Below are 16,254 nucleotides of genomic sequence, written 5' to 3'. Positions count from 1 at the left end.
CTTTTTTTATGGATTTTTTGTTAAAAAATGAGTCAGATTCTTTAAAAATGACATGATCAAATATAGAGCTTAGGAGTTTAGAGGTAAAAAGCAGATTCCCTCTTGGAAAACGGATTCGAATGTTGTGACTCTATTTGATATTTTTAATAAGTAAATTGGAATTCTTTTAAAAATTATATAAAAATACGATGATGGTTAATAGAGCTGAGGATCATAAAAATCCTCGATGGCACTGCTTACGTCAAGCAGTCGTGGCCGAGCGGTTAAGGCGTCTGACTAGAAATCAGATTCCCTCTGGGAGCGTAGGTTCGAATCCTACCGACTGCGAATATTGATTATTTTTTAACATTTTTTTTGATTTTATATTAAAAAATGACTCAGATTCTATAAAAATAACACGATAAAGTAGAGAGCCCAAAAGTTTCGAGGTAATAAGTAGATTCGTGGCTGCACAGATTCGAATACCGGCTGCCATTAGTAATATTATTTTGTAACTTTTATGGGTATATGGGTTTTTAATAAATAAAAGTGGGAATTTTTCCATTAAAATAATAAAGCTGAGGATCTCACAGGACCTCGGCTGCACTGCTTCCATCAAGCAGTCGTGGCCGAGCGGTTAAGGCGTCTGACTAGAAATCAGATTCCCTCTGGGAGCGTAGGTTCGAATCCTACCGACTGCGTTTCGGATATTTTTTATTAATTCTCTTGAGTTTTTTTTTAATAAAAAAAAAAGAGTCTGACATTTTTCAGTGTCGCCTTACTTAATCTAGAATCTAGATAAACCAAGAATCAAGAACCAAGACACCGACTAGGAATATCTAAATCAAATATCAAAGGTAAAGGCCAGAGGGCCACGGGAACAAGACAGGTGGAGGCGTACAGGTGTAAACAGTTCGAGCCCAGACAGATAACCCGACACCGACACCGTTTCCCTGGCACTCGGACGGCTTATTTCATATCCTGCGCCCAGATATATATTTTTCGTCCTTAATAATTAATTTTTCGGCGAGCCTCTGGCGTCGAGAGTCGTCCTCTTGGCCTGGCCAAAGCAAAAAGGCCGGCGGTAACAAGCCGGCGACATCCGTTTCAGATTTGAATCTCCGTTGTGTTGTTTCTATTTTTCTTTTCGTTTTTTGTCGGTGGCTGATTAGCCGCATTTAGTGGAACGGCATTAGGCCACTTGACGAAATTAAAGGGATACCGTCAGTTCCTGGCCAGCGCCGGGTGGCGGGTGCCGGCCGGTGTCCTCGGGCGGTCGTGTGTAACGGCGACAGCTGCTAAGACGTGGAAAATAAACAGAAATTCCAACCGAAAATATAATCCGGAAGCAGCCGCATGGTGACAAACGCTGGTGCGGCATCGAGTGTGGGGGCGGTGGCCAGCGGGTGGAGGTCAGAGGGTATGAGATCCCAGGACGAGACAGACAAAATGCCTTGTTTCCAGCCGGAGCCGAAAAGAGGAAAAGGATTATAAAATACGACACACAAAAAATTTGTACAAATGGAGTCCCTGGCGGAAAATGAATATTTAAATGCTCTATTTTTGGGGCTTGGATATCGGAATGGCATAAATATTAAATAATACAGTACCAAATAATAAAATGTAATATAAAATGTTAAAATGAATGTTAAATACATAAATAAAATTTAAAAATAAAGACATATAAATAAAGATAAGAAAATACATATATAAAATAATTTAAAATAATAAAAAATGAATGTATTATAAAAAGAATAACAGGAATATATTATGATGTTTAAAAAGTCTAGAGGGTAATGTAGTACTTTAATAGGGTTCTTAGTCTTTAAAGAACCTTAAGAGTCTTAATATAATAGGGTCTTTTGTCTACAAACTTTCTTCGATTTTTGTTTTTAGAATTTTTAGGCTTTTTATTAAATGTATTGGGCTTTTAAAATAATAATTTAAGAAAGAAGTAATATTCGTAATAAGAATAAGGATGGTGTCGAAGTACCGGGTATAGTATTATAAGCAAGCTGGCATCTAGGCATCTCCTGCGTTTCTTACAGAAAGGTGTTGCAATAAAATGTTATAATTTTTAAATAGTAATAACCATATAAAAACATAATATAAAATAATTTATAATATCAATAAAAAAGTATAGAACCCTCCCCAGATAGTGTATTAAAAGGCAGTGGTACAAAGAAAAAAAAAATATTGGACTCAGGGCAATGGTAGTGCCATCGACATTGACAGCAGCGTCATTTGGCGTGCATAGAAACCGTTAGTCCGGCCCTCGACGAAATACAAGTAAATATATCCCAAAATACAAAAAAAAAAAAACAGAGAGAATAAAAATAAAAAATAAAAAAAATATATATATAAGGGAAGAGGAAAAAGGACACGCTGGCACGAGGGCTTGAAGGCAAGCGGGCGGGTAAAAGGAGTCAAGAGAATGTTTGTACTTTAAATGACATTCCGCAGTAAATTTCACGTTTATGGCCGGCACACAACAAATAAATATCAAGCGTTCGGCGGCGCTGCAAAAGGACTCCCTTCCTTGAGGCCCCCAGCCAGCTAGCCAGCTAGCCAGCCAGCCAGCCAACCAGCCGGCCAGCCAGGCAAACAATTGAAAGTGGAAACGAAACAGAAAAGGGAATCCGGCAGGACAGGACAGTACAGGATCCAGGATCAGCTCCTCAGCTCCGACCAGCAAAACAATAAAAAATGATTGCACACAATAATAAAATAAAGTCGTTGGACGGAAAGACTTTCTCGGCGATTCTCATAAATTGAAATGAGTAGTGAGAGCCATCGTGAAAGGATGCTAGCAATTCAGAGCTCATGCCGAAAACGGTTATAAATCCACAATATGTGCCATAAAAAACATGAATGTCTAAGCGTTGAAGAAACTATGGGAATGTCTCACCTGAGAACTGACGGGGAGGAAGTCAGTATCGGGTATCATATAGTCTGCTCGATTTCAAATACCTTACTGTTTAATTTCCAACAGAAATTATGAAGAGTACTGTAGAGTACGAGTACGATGAAGAGTACTCTCAAAGTATTAGGCTTATACCAGGCTTTTTCTTTTTTTTTTCTAGTTCTACTAGGTGGCTGCAGTCTTCAGTTTATACCCAAGAGTATTGGGTATCATATACTGTGTTAATACAGGCGTTCTTCTTGTTGGAATACCCTTGCCACCAAGTAGGGCAAGGCATCTCCCATACGATAAAGTCCATAACTTTCTTCCTCCCATTTTTGAAGCACTTTGATCTTATTTCCATTCAAGAAAATAAATTCTTATTCTTTAGAAACACTCTTTCAATAAGAACTACAAAATCCTTGATATACGCTTCTGGTTTATATTTTCTGGTACTATAATCCTTGTTAAATTTTTACAATTACATACATAATAGAGCTAGAAATCGATTTTATCTGCACCTCCGTCCACCAAAAATGTGTTTTAGAGAAATACTTAATACTTTATCAAATTTAATTTTCATTTTTATTTTTATTTACCTTTTTGGTGGTGGACCTTTTTTGATAAAGTAGATTTTTAATGTGAAAATCGACATATCGCATAATTGGAAAAAATCGATTACTTGATAACAGAAACAATTTTATTCATTTGAACTTTCTTAGCTATCGATAGCTATTAGGAACATTTAAAAATTTTTAAAGAGCTTCCGTTTTCTTTTTGTAGTTTTCTCATCCAATGGATTTAAATATCTGTTCGCAATAACTTTTATTTGGAATCTGGGAGGCACTCGATCCAAACTGCCTGAAAATCGAGAAACCAATAGCCCCAAACTGATTCGCAAGACGAACGTATCAGCGGCACTTCATCTTGATTGACATGCGCATTGAGAGCGTTGACATAATGATGGACACCGAGAGAGAGATGGACCCTGGGTGCCCTCACTTGGTTCTTGATCTGGCCGCAGGAGGAGGTCGATGCCAGAGCCCAGTACCAGTGCCAGAGACCTGTCCTGGGACATTGCGGCGCTTGGACTTCGTTCCGATATGCGTAATGAGGGGAGTTGGCCCCGTAGTAGCGGTGATTGCGGCCTTTAAGATTTTCCACAATATCAATTTTCATTGTTTCGGATCGGGACTGAAGACCTCTATGGCTTTGTCACTCACGATCTGGCGGGATGGCGGGATCGGTGCGATCTGAGTTATCTCAGCGTTGACATAAATAGACGCCAATTAAGTGGAGCCCTTTGATAGAGCACGTTTTTCGGGCTTTTTAAAAAGGAGTGTATAAAATTTATCGAATTCTAGTGAAATATTTTAAACATAACCATTATCACAATGGTAATAGTAGTTTATCGTATTTTTCCTTCAATTATTGATACAAAAAAAAAAAACAAAACGGAAAAGAATTCTGTTTTGGGTTTTAGGCCACAAAACAAGAACACGAATCGAGGCAGCCACAAAGTAGCAGCAAAACGGAAATAATTTTACAATAAATTATATCAAAACGAATCACACAGAGCGGCCGGAGCGCGTGGTGGGGCGGTGGGGATAGAACCAGTTCCTTGAAAGTTTGCGAGACATAACGGCGTCTGCCAAAAAGAAACGGAAACGGAGAAGCCTCGAGGACAACAAAAACAACAACAGCTAAAAGGGCAAAAGTCATTGAGGAAGCAGGAGAGCAGGGAACGGGAGAAAGGGAAGACCCTCAAAAACTTTTGTGGCGACAATTTTCCCGACTTGTTATACTCTTTCTAGCAGGATAGTGCGATTTTTGTAGAAAAATTAACTAAAAATTGGCTATATTAGACAGAAGTTTGAGGTTAGTTTTTGAGTGTATATGGTCACTCTAAATTGGAATTGGAAATTATCAAAGGTGGTTGCAGAAAAAATATTATTTTTATGAAGAAAACAATTTACAAATTTTAAAAATTTAGTTACACTTTCTTATGCTTTGATTAAGGTGATTTAGGTTTTTTACTTGGAAAACAACTTAAGCTTATATAAAACACATGCAGGAGTTAAAAATAAAAGTATTATCTATTAAAAATTACTAAACAAAACTTTAGGAGTATGTGGTCACTCTAAAGCGTCAAAAACACTGTGATTTTTAATATATGTTTAATATTACTAATGTTGGCTAAGGTGTTTAATAAGTTTCCAAATACATATAAATAAATTTTAGGAGTTTGGGCACACTTTTTTGTGTTTTTACTTTTGGTATCTTAATAAATAAATTAAACTTATTTAAAATACTTGGAAGAGCTTGAAAAAAGACTATTACCTAATAAAAAAACTGAAAAAATGTAATTAACCCTATTTATTTATTAAAAACAACTCAAGACAAATATTTCTTACGTTTCATTTTAATCAGGTAAAAATAGGAAAAAAATTTGATGTACAAAAATAAATTAATCCTATTTGAAACGTTTAAAAGAAAAAAAATATTATCCAATAAAAAATACTTAAAAAAGAGTTCATATATTTTTCTTCACAAAAAGCGTATCCCGAATCGGTTTCTTGCTTGACTTCCTATCTTTGGTGCAGTCTTGTCTCTGTTTTTTGTGGCATTTCGGCCTAAATTGCCGAGACCTGTCGAAAAGTTTTTCATCGACTGGCGGACTTGGATTCGTGAGTGGGTGCCAAGGTAAAAACTTTGCTTTTGCTTATCACCAAGTGGCAGGAAATTTTATTCCCTATTTTTTCTTTCCTTTCTGATGTTTTATTTTCGCTATTTTTTTGTCGGGAAGACAACGACAAGTTCCCCAAAACCAACCAAAGAAGATTATAGTTTTTTTTTATCATTTTCCTTGAAATATTGATTTTTTGTTTCAGATGATCGGAGCTCTTCTAGTTTGGTATTGAATTAGAAAGAGAAGACAACTTATGATCTATAAACGATAATGATGTCATTGTTTTTAACATTTTTTATCAATTGAGGCAGGAAAAAGTGATATTAGGAGAATGGTATTTATTAAATATTTTATTAAAGCTTTGATTTGTTACTTAATTTATTAAATTTTAATCAAATTAGAAAAAAAAGATATGTTTGCATCGCAGTCGGTAGGATTCGAACCTACGCTCCCAGAGGGAATCTGATTTCTAGTCAGACGCCTTAACCGCTCGGCCACGACTGCTTCATGTGAGTGTTGGTCTTAGCAGCAACTTTTATAAGTTTGGTGAACAAATTATTCATGAAAATTATATCTATTTTGGACTACTACTAGTGGGCCAAAACCTGTTCCCTGGGCCCATTGCTGACATTTCTTTCAAATGTATTTCTAATTCAAGCATTTGCCATTCAAGTGGTCTGTCTGTCGTCTGTCGTTCGGATTGCGATTGCGATTGCGTGCCCCTAATGACACGGCTCCAATTAAAGCGGTGCACATTGTCAAAACAGCCGCCAACGAATTGAAATCAAGACGGTGTGCCCCGAAAACCAACAAAAACAACGGCCCCGGACAGCCGCAAGTTGAAAGCTTCAATTTACCACCCATTGTGCCTTTTGGCAACTCTGCCAGAGACAACCACAAAAAAAAAAAAAAAAAAAAAATACAAAATAAGAGAAGAGCAAGGCGCATGCGTCCCGTTGCAGTCCAAAGGGGGCACCTGTTGAGGGGCACTTTCAGAAAAAAAATAGCATCTATTTCAAGGTAAAAACTAGACTATAACTTGGCTAGTGCTATTATTTAAATACTTTTCTCCCTCTGTATGGTATGGAGTTGGTGGCGCGTGGGTTAAGCAAATTTCTTGATTTACGTTCTGTGGTGGCCAGTTGACAGGCAACGCGAACCCCGAAAACTCCCCAGGATCTGGAGCTGGATCTGTACTGGAATAAATGACTGAAAAAAGAAAAGAAAATAAAGTCCCCCTCCAAGCCAGAAGGCACAGCGGCACAGTCGGTATCCCTTGATCTGGATATGGATATAAGGCTGTAAGGCTACAAGGCTATGGGACTCTGTTACAGATACAAATTTTACAGCTAAGCAAATCGCTGGAATTAATTGCCCAGCCGATAAGCAGCTGCCCCTCGCACGCTCAACAACATTCAATTAAGTTGTAGTGGCAAGCTGGGGGGGCAGCTACAAGACTGCAGGTGCAAAATTGAACCCTAATCCCAAGAGGTATATCCTTTAGAAGAGGAGGTGCGAAATCCCCCGAGATACGGCAGCCAAAAAATGCCAAAGACCCTTGAGATCCGTTACATTGCGATCCCCCAGCATAAGCTGGCAGCTGGCACTTGCCACACTTGCCACTTGCCACTCTTGCCACTCATGCCACTCTTGCCACACTTGCCACTGAGGTAGTCGCATTGGTGGCATTGCCGCGGGGCATTGCAATTTATGGATATGCGTTTAAATATCGAAACGAAGCGAACCGGGGTCCCCTTTTCCATCATCCTCATCCTCGTCATCATCATTATCCATTAGCCATCGCTGACTCCTTAACATGCCCCGGTATTATTCGGGGAATTTAATACCAGGTCATTCCCCTCCTGGATCGATTCCCGGGGGCACTTGGAATCGATTTATTGCTCATCACAATCCACTTTTCTTATCGCAGGGGCTGCTGGTTTTCCATTTATTTGTTTTTAAATGATTTATTGGCCAGTGGGTCAGTTTTCTTCGAGTGTATTAGTAGTGCAAGGTCTCCTATTTGACGCTTATTAAAAACATATCTTATCGGGATCTTCCCCGTCTAATCAGAAAGAAGACTTTCTGCTCCATTTTATCACCGAGTTGGCCGGCAAATCGTTTTCCGAGAGAAAGGGGAGGCCCATTTCGTTGGCAAGCGCCCACAGGCCGAGTCAGCTAGTTCCCCCAATACACAGGGAGAAAAAAAGAGATCCTCTCCAGCTATCTGTTTGCTTAATTTTTCTTAATAAACTTAATATTAATAAATATTTTTTTTCGAGTGCGTTTATTGAAGGCATTGGCTGCCAGAATGTCAAATGCACGCAACACCAGCCAGATGCCATTAGCCTCTCATTCCGCCGGCCTTTCTCCTTCTCTATTACTATCTCCGTCTCTGTCCCGGTCTACATCTCCTTTCCCTATCGCTGTCACTGTCAGTGTCACCGTCTTCGTCTCTTTCTCTAGTTCCGTCTCTGTCCAGCGCCACATGGCCCATTACGCTGTCCATTTGAGTGGTCATTAACGTAAATTTGATTTGGACTTGGCTGCAGCTCTCCGAACACTTGGCTCGGCTGCAGATGCACTGAGAAAAAATATTGAGGACTAGGATATTGCCTAGTCACAGTAGGTTGACAAAGTTCTAAGAATGACTGAAGAATGACATTCATAGATAATTGTATGATGATATGATGGTTATGATGGTATAATGGTATGATGGTATGATTGTATGATGGTATGATGATATGATGGTATGATAGTATGATAGTACGATGATATGATGGTATGATAGTATGATGATATGATGGTATGATAGTATGATAGTACGATGATATGATGGTATGATGGTATGATAGTATGATAGTATGACAGAATGATACCATGATAGTATGAAGGAAAGATTGTATGATGGAAAGATTGTATGATGGTAAGATTGTATGATAGTAAGATAGTATGATGGTATGATGGTATGTTGGTATGATAGTAGTAAGATCAGTAGTATGAAAGTATGATAATATAATCCCCCATTAGATTTCTCTCAGTACATGGTTGGCTGGGCCGCATTATCAATAGCGGAGTGACACAGCTGGGGGCCCAGAGGCGGGCCTCTGAAGGGGCCTTCGCTGAAATATCGAACACGTAGTTAATCAATCCACTGGTGGTCCGAAAACACGACGCGCCAGCAATTACTGTTAACTGGATTGTTGCCGTTACCAGTCCCCTCACTCAGCCCGACCCCTTTTTACGCACTTTTGCCCATGGGCTGTTGCAGAGAGGGGCGGCTTCGAGCCAATCGAGCCTGCCAAGGTGGGCGGCTGCCACATCTCTCCGCGTTTGGGCCACATTCTCTACTATCCAGTTCCGGCTTGGATGGGAATTCTGGGCCATGTTTTGGCCTTGGCCATTGTAATTATCTTGCCAAAGTTTCAATTTTTTTTTGATTGGTTAATTAGAGAGTTTGGCAAGGGCAATAAATACCTAGTAATACATAGATGTAGTTGTGATCTTTGAACATTCTTTATCCGGCATATGCCTTGAAGCCCAGATCGAGGGGGATTTTTGATCCGAATTCTTGCAAGCTGCGGCTCATAGCTTTTGGCCAACAGAGATACTAGAAAGCTATTTTTTTGTATCATTCTATAAACCCAAAATGTTTTACCCTAAGTTATCATATCCCATATCCTTTATATAGGTAGGTTTAAATACATACGAATCTGTGCCTTATACTTTCCCTTGTATATGCATTTTCCACTCAAAGTTTTAACAATTTTGACAGAATTTGAGTCCGATATCCCCAGTCCCAACGATGCAGGTCGCTTCCCCCATCCCAAATCCCTTTAAAAAAACTAAACTATTTGCAACACAGCAGCCTATTTTTGATTATCAGATTCTAACTTTTTAACATTCGAACTAGCTTCTCAATACAATTTCTATGGCTTGTCTTGTGGACCAGATCCCTCATCCTTCAGCTGCATCTGCAGCTCGGAGATGGGACATCCGGGGTCGTCTTGTCTTTGTTGTTGGGTGGTGGAGTCGCCACTCACTCGCACTTCCCGCGCTCTACCGAAGGATAGCGCTTGTGGGCTGTTAGGTCTCTCGAAGGGCACGGCTGGCCTGGGTGTACGAGCTTGGCCATCTTATGATTGGTCAGCAAGAGCTCCTCCAGTGGCATCTCCTTGGAACTACGCATGTAGTTTTCCATCCACTCGACGGTCACCAAGTCCTCGGCCCCTGCGTCAAGCTTAATGATTCTGCATTGTTGGTAGTTTCCATTCGAGCGAACGATAATAACCCTTTCATTGATCTTAAGGTGCTCCATGGCGTTGTTGAAATGATCGAAGCTTGGACGACCTCTCGGCTAGGCTTTCCAAATTAAACTGATGGAGTAGACAGTCGGGTTGGGTAAGAGTTTAAATTAGAACTATAAATTGTTTTCGTGCCCGCCTAAGATGTGTATATTTTTTTTTTTTTTTTGATAAACCCAGGCTACTCACAATGGCACTTTACAATGTTTATATCTCACGATCGATTTCCTTATAATATTCAAATTTTTGATCTGTAAATTTTTTCAACTTTCTCGAAACGTTTTTTAGATTTCTGCCTGTTCTGTTCGACCTCTCGGTGAGGCTTTCAGAATGAAACTGATGGAACAGACAGTCGGGTTGGGTAAAAGCTTAAATTACAACTAGACATTGTTTTCGTGGCCGCCTACAATGGGTATATTTTTTTTAAGGAATAAACACAGGATGCTCGAAATGGGACCTTCGAATTTTTATATCTTAGCGGTTTTTATTCAAACCATTTAGCGGAGTATCTTAAGATTGATTTCCTAACAATCAGCGTCAGAGTCCGTTTTTCGAATAGTAATTTTTTTAAATTTTTGGGAGGATACAAAATCTTTACAAAATCCAGTATACTTGTAGATGTTGCCTTACGAGGTCTACATCTTAGTTCATTTTTATGAGTTATTTGAGTCCATTATAGTTTATTACCCAGAAACCCAACGAAACAAAAGAACAAACCCAAAACCAGTTTCTGAAATTTTTGTTCTTTAAGATTACAATCTACAATCAATACAATTTTTATCAACGAAAATGCAGTGGATTCTTCATCCAAAGCCTTCTGTTAGTTCTATCTCTTATAGTCTCTAAAATGGTTATAAATACTGTGCTGTGGATGCTGATCAAGAATATATACAATGACTGGGAATTATGATCTAAAAACTTGATCCATGATAGAATTTTTAAAAATATGGTAGAATTTTTAAAATAATTTAAAATAAAACCCCCAAAGGGTATGTCTGCCAGACCCAAGGCGTCTACTCCATAGACACTTTGTTCTGAATAATTTGAATTATCTCATTATAATTATTAGTTGCTTAAGCTTTAGCCATGGATTTTGCTGGCAATTCCAAAAGGCGGCAGCCTTAAAAGGAGAGTGGGCGTGTCCCGAGTGCATGCAGTAATTGGCCAGTAAGTCGGCCGAAGCAGACGATATGGAGGATGGGACGGGGTTAAGTGCAGCGTTTTTGCATACAAGACTTTGGACGATTCGCATAATTACGCGCCAAAGCTTAATTTTAGACTTAATTAAAATTATTAATACTATGGAGAGCGGTGGGGATATCGGGGAAGGTGCGCGGAAAATGCGTTCAGGCGGCCGGAACTAATAATCCGGTGCATGCAAGGGCGGCAATTGGTCAAGAGGGCTGATGGTAGTGATGGCAGCGTGAGTGGCTCTAACTAAAAGCTCTTAAAATTATTAACAAATATTTCTTTTCTTGAAATTTGGGCCTCTAGACATAATTCTAGAGGCTTTTCACAAGATTTTCATTCTCTTTATTTAAGAATATTTTTTATAGACTTTAATAGACGTTTCCCATTTTACTAAATTTTTAATAATTAGTTATAAATGTATAATTATAATTTAGACTAAGTATCGTTAAGTATTATTTCGCTTACCATCACTAGACCCATTGGGCTGTGTTTTTTGTAAATTTAATTTCACAATTTCACATTACAAACACAAAGCCACGTGAAGAGACTGCGTCCACCACAGCGTTCTTCTCTGCCTTCGGAAGTCTCTTTTTTGTGGCAAGTTCTGTGCCGAGTTCTTGCTAGTTGCAACTTGCAACCAGCAATCAGCACGCAATTGCGAAATGTTTTTCCTAATAGAATCCCATATGCGCAACGCCACGGCTCGCATGCAAATTTCAAACAATTATAAAGCAAAAGAGAGCGTTCAGGCGGCCAAATAGGAAATATTTTTATGGAAAACAATTTTTACATCTATGTATGTACATACTTTTCACTATTTTTCTTTCCATTTTTTTTTTAATAGAAATAATTGCAGGTGAGTGCACCCGAGCACTCAAACACACACACACTGGTCTGAGAAAAAAAAATGTGGCCAAGATTCGCACCTGAAATATAGCCGCTTTTTAACCAGAATCTGAATCAGAATCCCGGCCAAAAGATGTTCGCACATCGTAATTTGTGGCAACACCGCCGGTTGTTGGTGTAGCTCCATAAATTTGATGCCCAATTATTGAAATTGCATTAGATGTGCGTAATTGCCACATGCAACATGTGGTAAGAGTACTCTCCGAACAACTCACCCAAGCAGGAGAGGGGTCTGGCCGGCTTGTTCAATTAACACTTATGTCATCAGTCCAGGGGCTGGGCGGCGGGGCCTTCCCAGCCAAATGCCTCGAAAGTGGAGCCTTTCGATTTATTTACTGCCTGCTAATTGCGTATATTTTACGCCTTTGCCACTAGTGGGCGTGGCCGGCTTTCTGGTTCATCTGCTGAAGGAATGCGATTCCTTTGGCTGCAATTTTCTACGCGGAAATTGAATGAGTGTCTTGGGACTCTTTAGTAACATTTCTGGTAATAGTCGATGCTTTTTAGCTTCAAAGTGAAAATTTTTAACAATTTTTGGCAGCACTGGGCATGGGAAGTGCATGTGCTTGAGTTTCAGTGTTGGAAATGGCCAAAATTCCAAAAAACTGATGGCAGTTTCTACGCGGAATGAGTGCTTCAGGCTCTTTATTTAGAATTCTAGTGATAGTCATTGCTTTTTTAGCTTTTCATTGGAAAGTTATTTATTTCCAGCCTTTCACAGCATTGAGCATAAAAAGAGCTTGTTATTTAACTTTGAGTGTTGGGAATGGACAAAAGCCATAAATATTAATGCCAGTTTTTATGAGAAATAAGTGTCTTTGGACTCTCAGTGCAATTCATATTAATAGTCATAGCTTTCTTAGCTTTAAAGTCATTGCTTTTAAAGATTTGAAGTGGTAATGGTCATGTTTTTTAACCCTACACAGCACTGGTCACAGAAAATGCTCATCATTTCGGAATTAGTGCTGGAAATGGCTTTAATCCAATACACTTGAATCCCATTTTCTTCACAGAATTAGAGCTTTGAGACTATTTATTAAAATTCCTAGCTAATATTACTAATAGTTAATATTTTAACTTATGCAACATCCGAATAATAGTGTTTCCATTTAAACATGAGTGTTGAAAATTGATTTAAATCCATTTGATATTATCGGCTATCGATATCGCTTGACTCAGCACTTTTCATTCGGTCGAAAATGTAACAAATCTAAGTAGCCTTTGAAGTTCCAAAAACTGTATAAAAGGAGAGCTCTGGACCCAGAAAAATCAGTTTCGTTTTTGCTTCGGTTGTGATTAGTTGTCTTTAAAAAAAAATAATAATAAATTAAATGAAATATAATAAAATGAAAATAAATTTGAAAAAAATGAAAATAAAATAAATTTGAAAATGAAAATAAAATCAATAAAAAATAAATGTAAATTATAAAAAAAAAGAAAAGGTGAAATAAAAATTGTGAAATAAAAATTGGTTCCTGATTTTCTGTGTAAGAACTTTACACCTATTTTCCTTTTTAAGTCATTTTTTTTTTTAATTTCATTTTTATTTTCCTTCAAGTATATTTTTTACATATTTTTTATAACATTAATATTAATTATCCTCTGCAGTTATTTTATTCCTCTGAATTCTATTCTATGCAACTGTACGTGGTTGCACGCCTGCTGCATGAGGCTCATATCGCGCACGGCATATTCGTCAGCCTTGATGGTGAGAACCTTGATCTTGTCCAGCTCGAGGTAGAGTAACTTGCGCAGCAGCTGGTTGAAGTTCAGCTGGCGGGACAAACGGTGCTCCATGTCCTGCAGGCCTTCGGCGCACTCGCGGCACATCTGGCGCTTGCAGTTGTGCCACCAAATAGTTCCTGATTTTCTGTGTAAGAACTTTACACTTATATTCCACAAGTCTTTTTTTAAAAAAATTTTCATTTTTATTTTCTTACAAGTATATTTTGTGCATATTTTTTATAACATTATTATTAATTATCCTCTGCAGTTATTTTATTCCTCTGAATTCTATTCTATGCAACTGTACGTGGTTGCACGCCTGCTGCATGAGGCTCATATCGCGCACGGCATATTCGTCAGCCTTGATGGTGAGAACCTTGATCTTGTCCAGCTCGAGGTGGAGCAACTCGGGCAGCAGCTGGTTGAAGTTCAGCTGGCGGGACAAACGGTGCTCCATGTCCTGCAGGCCTTCGGCGCACTCGCGGCAATCTGGCGCTTGCAGTTGTGCCACCAAATAGTTCCTGATTTTCTGTGTAAGAACTTTACACTTATTTTCCAAAAGTCTTTTTTTTTTTTTTTTAAATTTTCATTTTTATATTTTTATTTTCATTTTTATTTTCTTGCAAGTATATTTTGTGCATATTTTTTATAACATTATTATTTATTATCCTCTGCAGTTATTTTATTCCTCTGAATTCTATTCTATGCAACTGTACGTGGTTGCACGCCTCACACGCCTGCTGCATGAGGCTCATATCGCGCACGGCATATTCGTCAGCCTTGATGGTGAGAACCTTGATCTTGTCCAGCTCGAGGTGGAGCAACTCGGGCAGCAGCTGGTTGAAGTTCAGCTGGCGGGACAAACGGTGCTCCATGTCCTGCAGGCCTTCGGCGCACTCGCGGCACATCTGGCGCTTGCAGTTGTGCCACCAAATAGTTCCTGATTTTCTGTGTAAGAACTTTACACTTATATTCCACAAGTCTTTTTTTAAAAAAATTTTCATTTTTATTTTCTTACAAGTATATTTTGTGCATATTTTTTATAACATTATTATTAATTATCCTCTGCAGTTATTTTATTCCTCTGAATTCTATTAAAAATCACCTTAATGCGACTCTCTTGGATTGCTGCCCACATCCGACGGTTGACGTGCACCTCCACGTTGGCGCTTCTTGTAGATCAACTGGACTATGTTGTTTCCCGGAAGATGTCTGGTGGGTCGGTCAATCTAACCGGAAAATCGGTCAATGGACAATCCAACCGCGCATCTGGCAAGCCACCATCTTGACCTGCAACTGGACGTGGTTGCACGCCTCACACGCCTGCTGCATGAGGCGCCTGCGGCATATTCATCAGCCTTGGTGGCGAGAACCATGATCTTGTCCAGCTCGAAATCGAGTAGCTCGTGCAGCTTCTGGTTGAAGTTCAGCTGGCGGGTCAAATGGTGCCCCATGTCCTGCAGGCCTTCGGCGCACTCGCGGCACAGCTGGCGCTTGCAGTTGTGCCACCAAATAGTTCCTGATTTTCTGTGTAAGAACTTTACACTTATATTCCACAAGTCTTTTTTTAAAAAAATTTTCATTTTTATTTTCTTACAAGTATATTTTGTGCATATTTTTTATAACATTATTATTAATTATCCTCTGCAGTTATTTTATTCCTCTGAATTCTATTCTATGCAACTGTACGTGGTTGCACGCCTGCTGCATGAGGCTCATATCGCGCACGGCATATTCGTCAGCCTTGATGGTGAGAACCTTGATCTTGTCCAGCTCGAGGTAGAGTAACTTGCGCAGCAGCTGGTTGAAGTTCAGCTGGCGGGACAAACGGTGCTCCATGTCCTGCAGGCCTTCGGCGCACTCGCGGCACATCTGGCGCTTGCAGTTGTGCCACCAAATAGTTCCTGATTTTCTGTGTAAGAACTTTACACTTATATTCCACAAGTCTTTTTTTAAAAAAATTTTCATTTTTATTTTCTTACAAGTATATTTTGTGCATATTTTTTATAACATTATTATTAATTATCCTCTGCAGTTATTTTATTCCTCTGAATTCTATTCTATGCAACTGTACGTGGTTGCACGCCTGCTGCATGAGGCTCATATCGCGCACGGCATATTCGTCAGCCTTGATGGTGAGAACCTTGATCTTGTCCAGCTCGAGGTAGAGTAACTTGCGCAGCAGCTGGTTGAAGTTCAGCTGGCGGGACAAACGGTGCTCCATGTCTTGCAGGCCTTCGGCGCACTCGCGGCACATCTGGCGCTTGCAGTTGTGCCACCAAATAGTTCCTGATTTTCTGTGTAAGAACTTTACACTTATTTTCCAAAAGTCTTTTTTTAAAAAAATTTTAATTTTTATTTTCTTACAAGTATATTTTGTGCATATTTTTTATAACATTATTATTAATTATCCTCTGCAGTTATTTTATTCCTCTGAATTCTATTCTATGCAACTGTACGTGGTTGCACGCCTCACACGCCTGCTGCATGAGGCTCATATCGCGCACGGCATATTCGTCAGCCTTGATGGTGAGAACCTTGATCTTGTCCAGCTCGAG

At 39.2% G+C, this 16,254-nt stretch overlaps 1 long non-coding RNA gene and 3 other non-coding genes across 4 annotated transcripts; 2 read left to right on the top strand and 2 right to left on the bottom strand.

The window, feature by feature from the left end:
- Positions 1-245: 245 nt before the first annotated feature.
- Positions 246-327, top strand: TRNAS-AGA (transfer RNA serine (anticodon AGA)). The gene has a single exon. It is a non-coding gene; the product is annotated as a tRNA-Ser (tRNA).
- A 271-nt stretch (positions 328-598) lies between these two features.
- On the top strand, positions 599-680 carry TRNAS-AGA (transfer RNA serine (anticodon AGA)). The gene has a single exon. It is a non-coding gene; the product is annotated as a tRNA-Ser (tRNA).
- A 5,312-nt stretch (positions 681-5,992) lies between these two features.
- TRNAS-AGA (transfer RNA serine (anticodon AGA)) lies at positions 5,993-6,074 on the bottom strand. Its single transcript has one exon. It is a non-coding gene; the product is annotated as a tRNA-Ser (tRNA).
- Positions 6,075-9,423: 3,349 nt separating this feature from the next.
- LOC108132483 (uncharacterized) lies at positions 9,424-10,271 on the bottom strand. Its single transcript, XR_011444285.1, has 2 exons — positions 10,064-10,271; positions 9,424-9,946 (listed from the first exon to the last, which is right to left on the bottom strand). It is a non-coding gene; the product is annotated as an uncharacterized lncRNA (long non-coding RNA).
- Positions 10,272-16,254: the final 5,983 nt, after the last annotated feature.

This window comes from Drosophila bipectinata, chromosome XR (assembly GCF_030179905.1).
Source record: "Drosophila bipectinata strain 14024-0381.07 chromosome XR, DbipHiC1v2, whole genome shotgun sequence".
Taxonomy (NCBI): domain Eukaryota; kingdom Metazoa; phylum Arthropoda; class Insecta; order Diptera; family Drosophilidae; genus Drosophila; species Drosophila bipectinata.
This window is presented reverse-complemented; position numbering and strand designations above follow the sequence as displayed.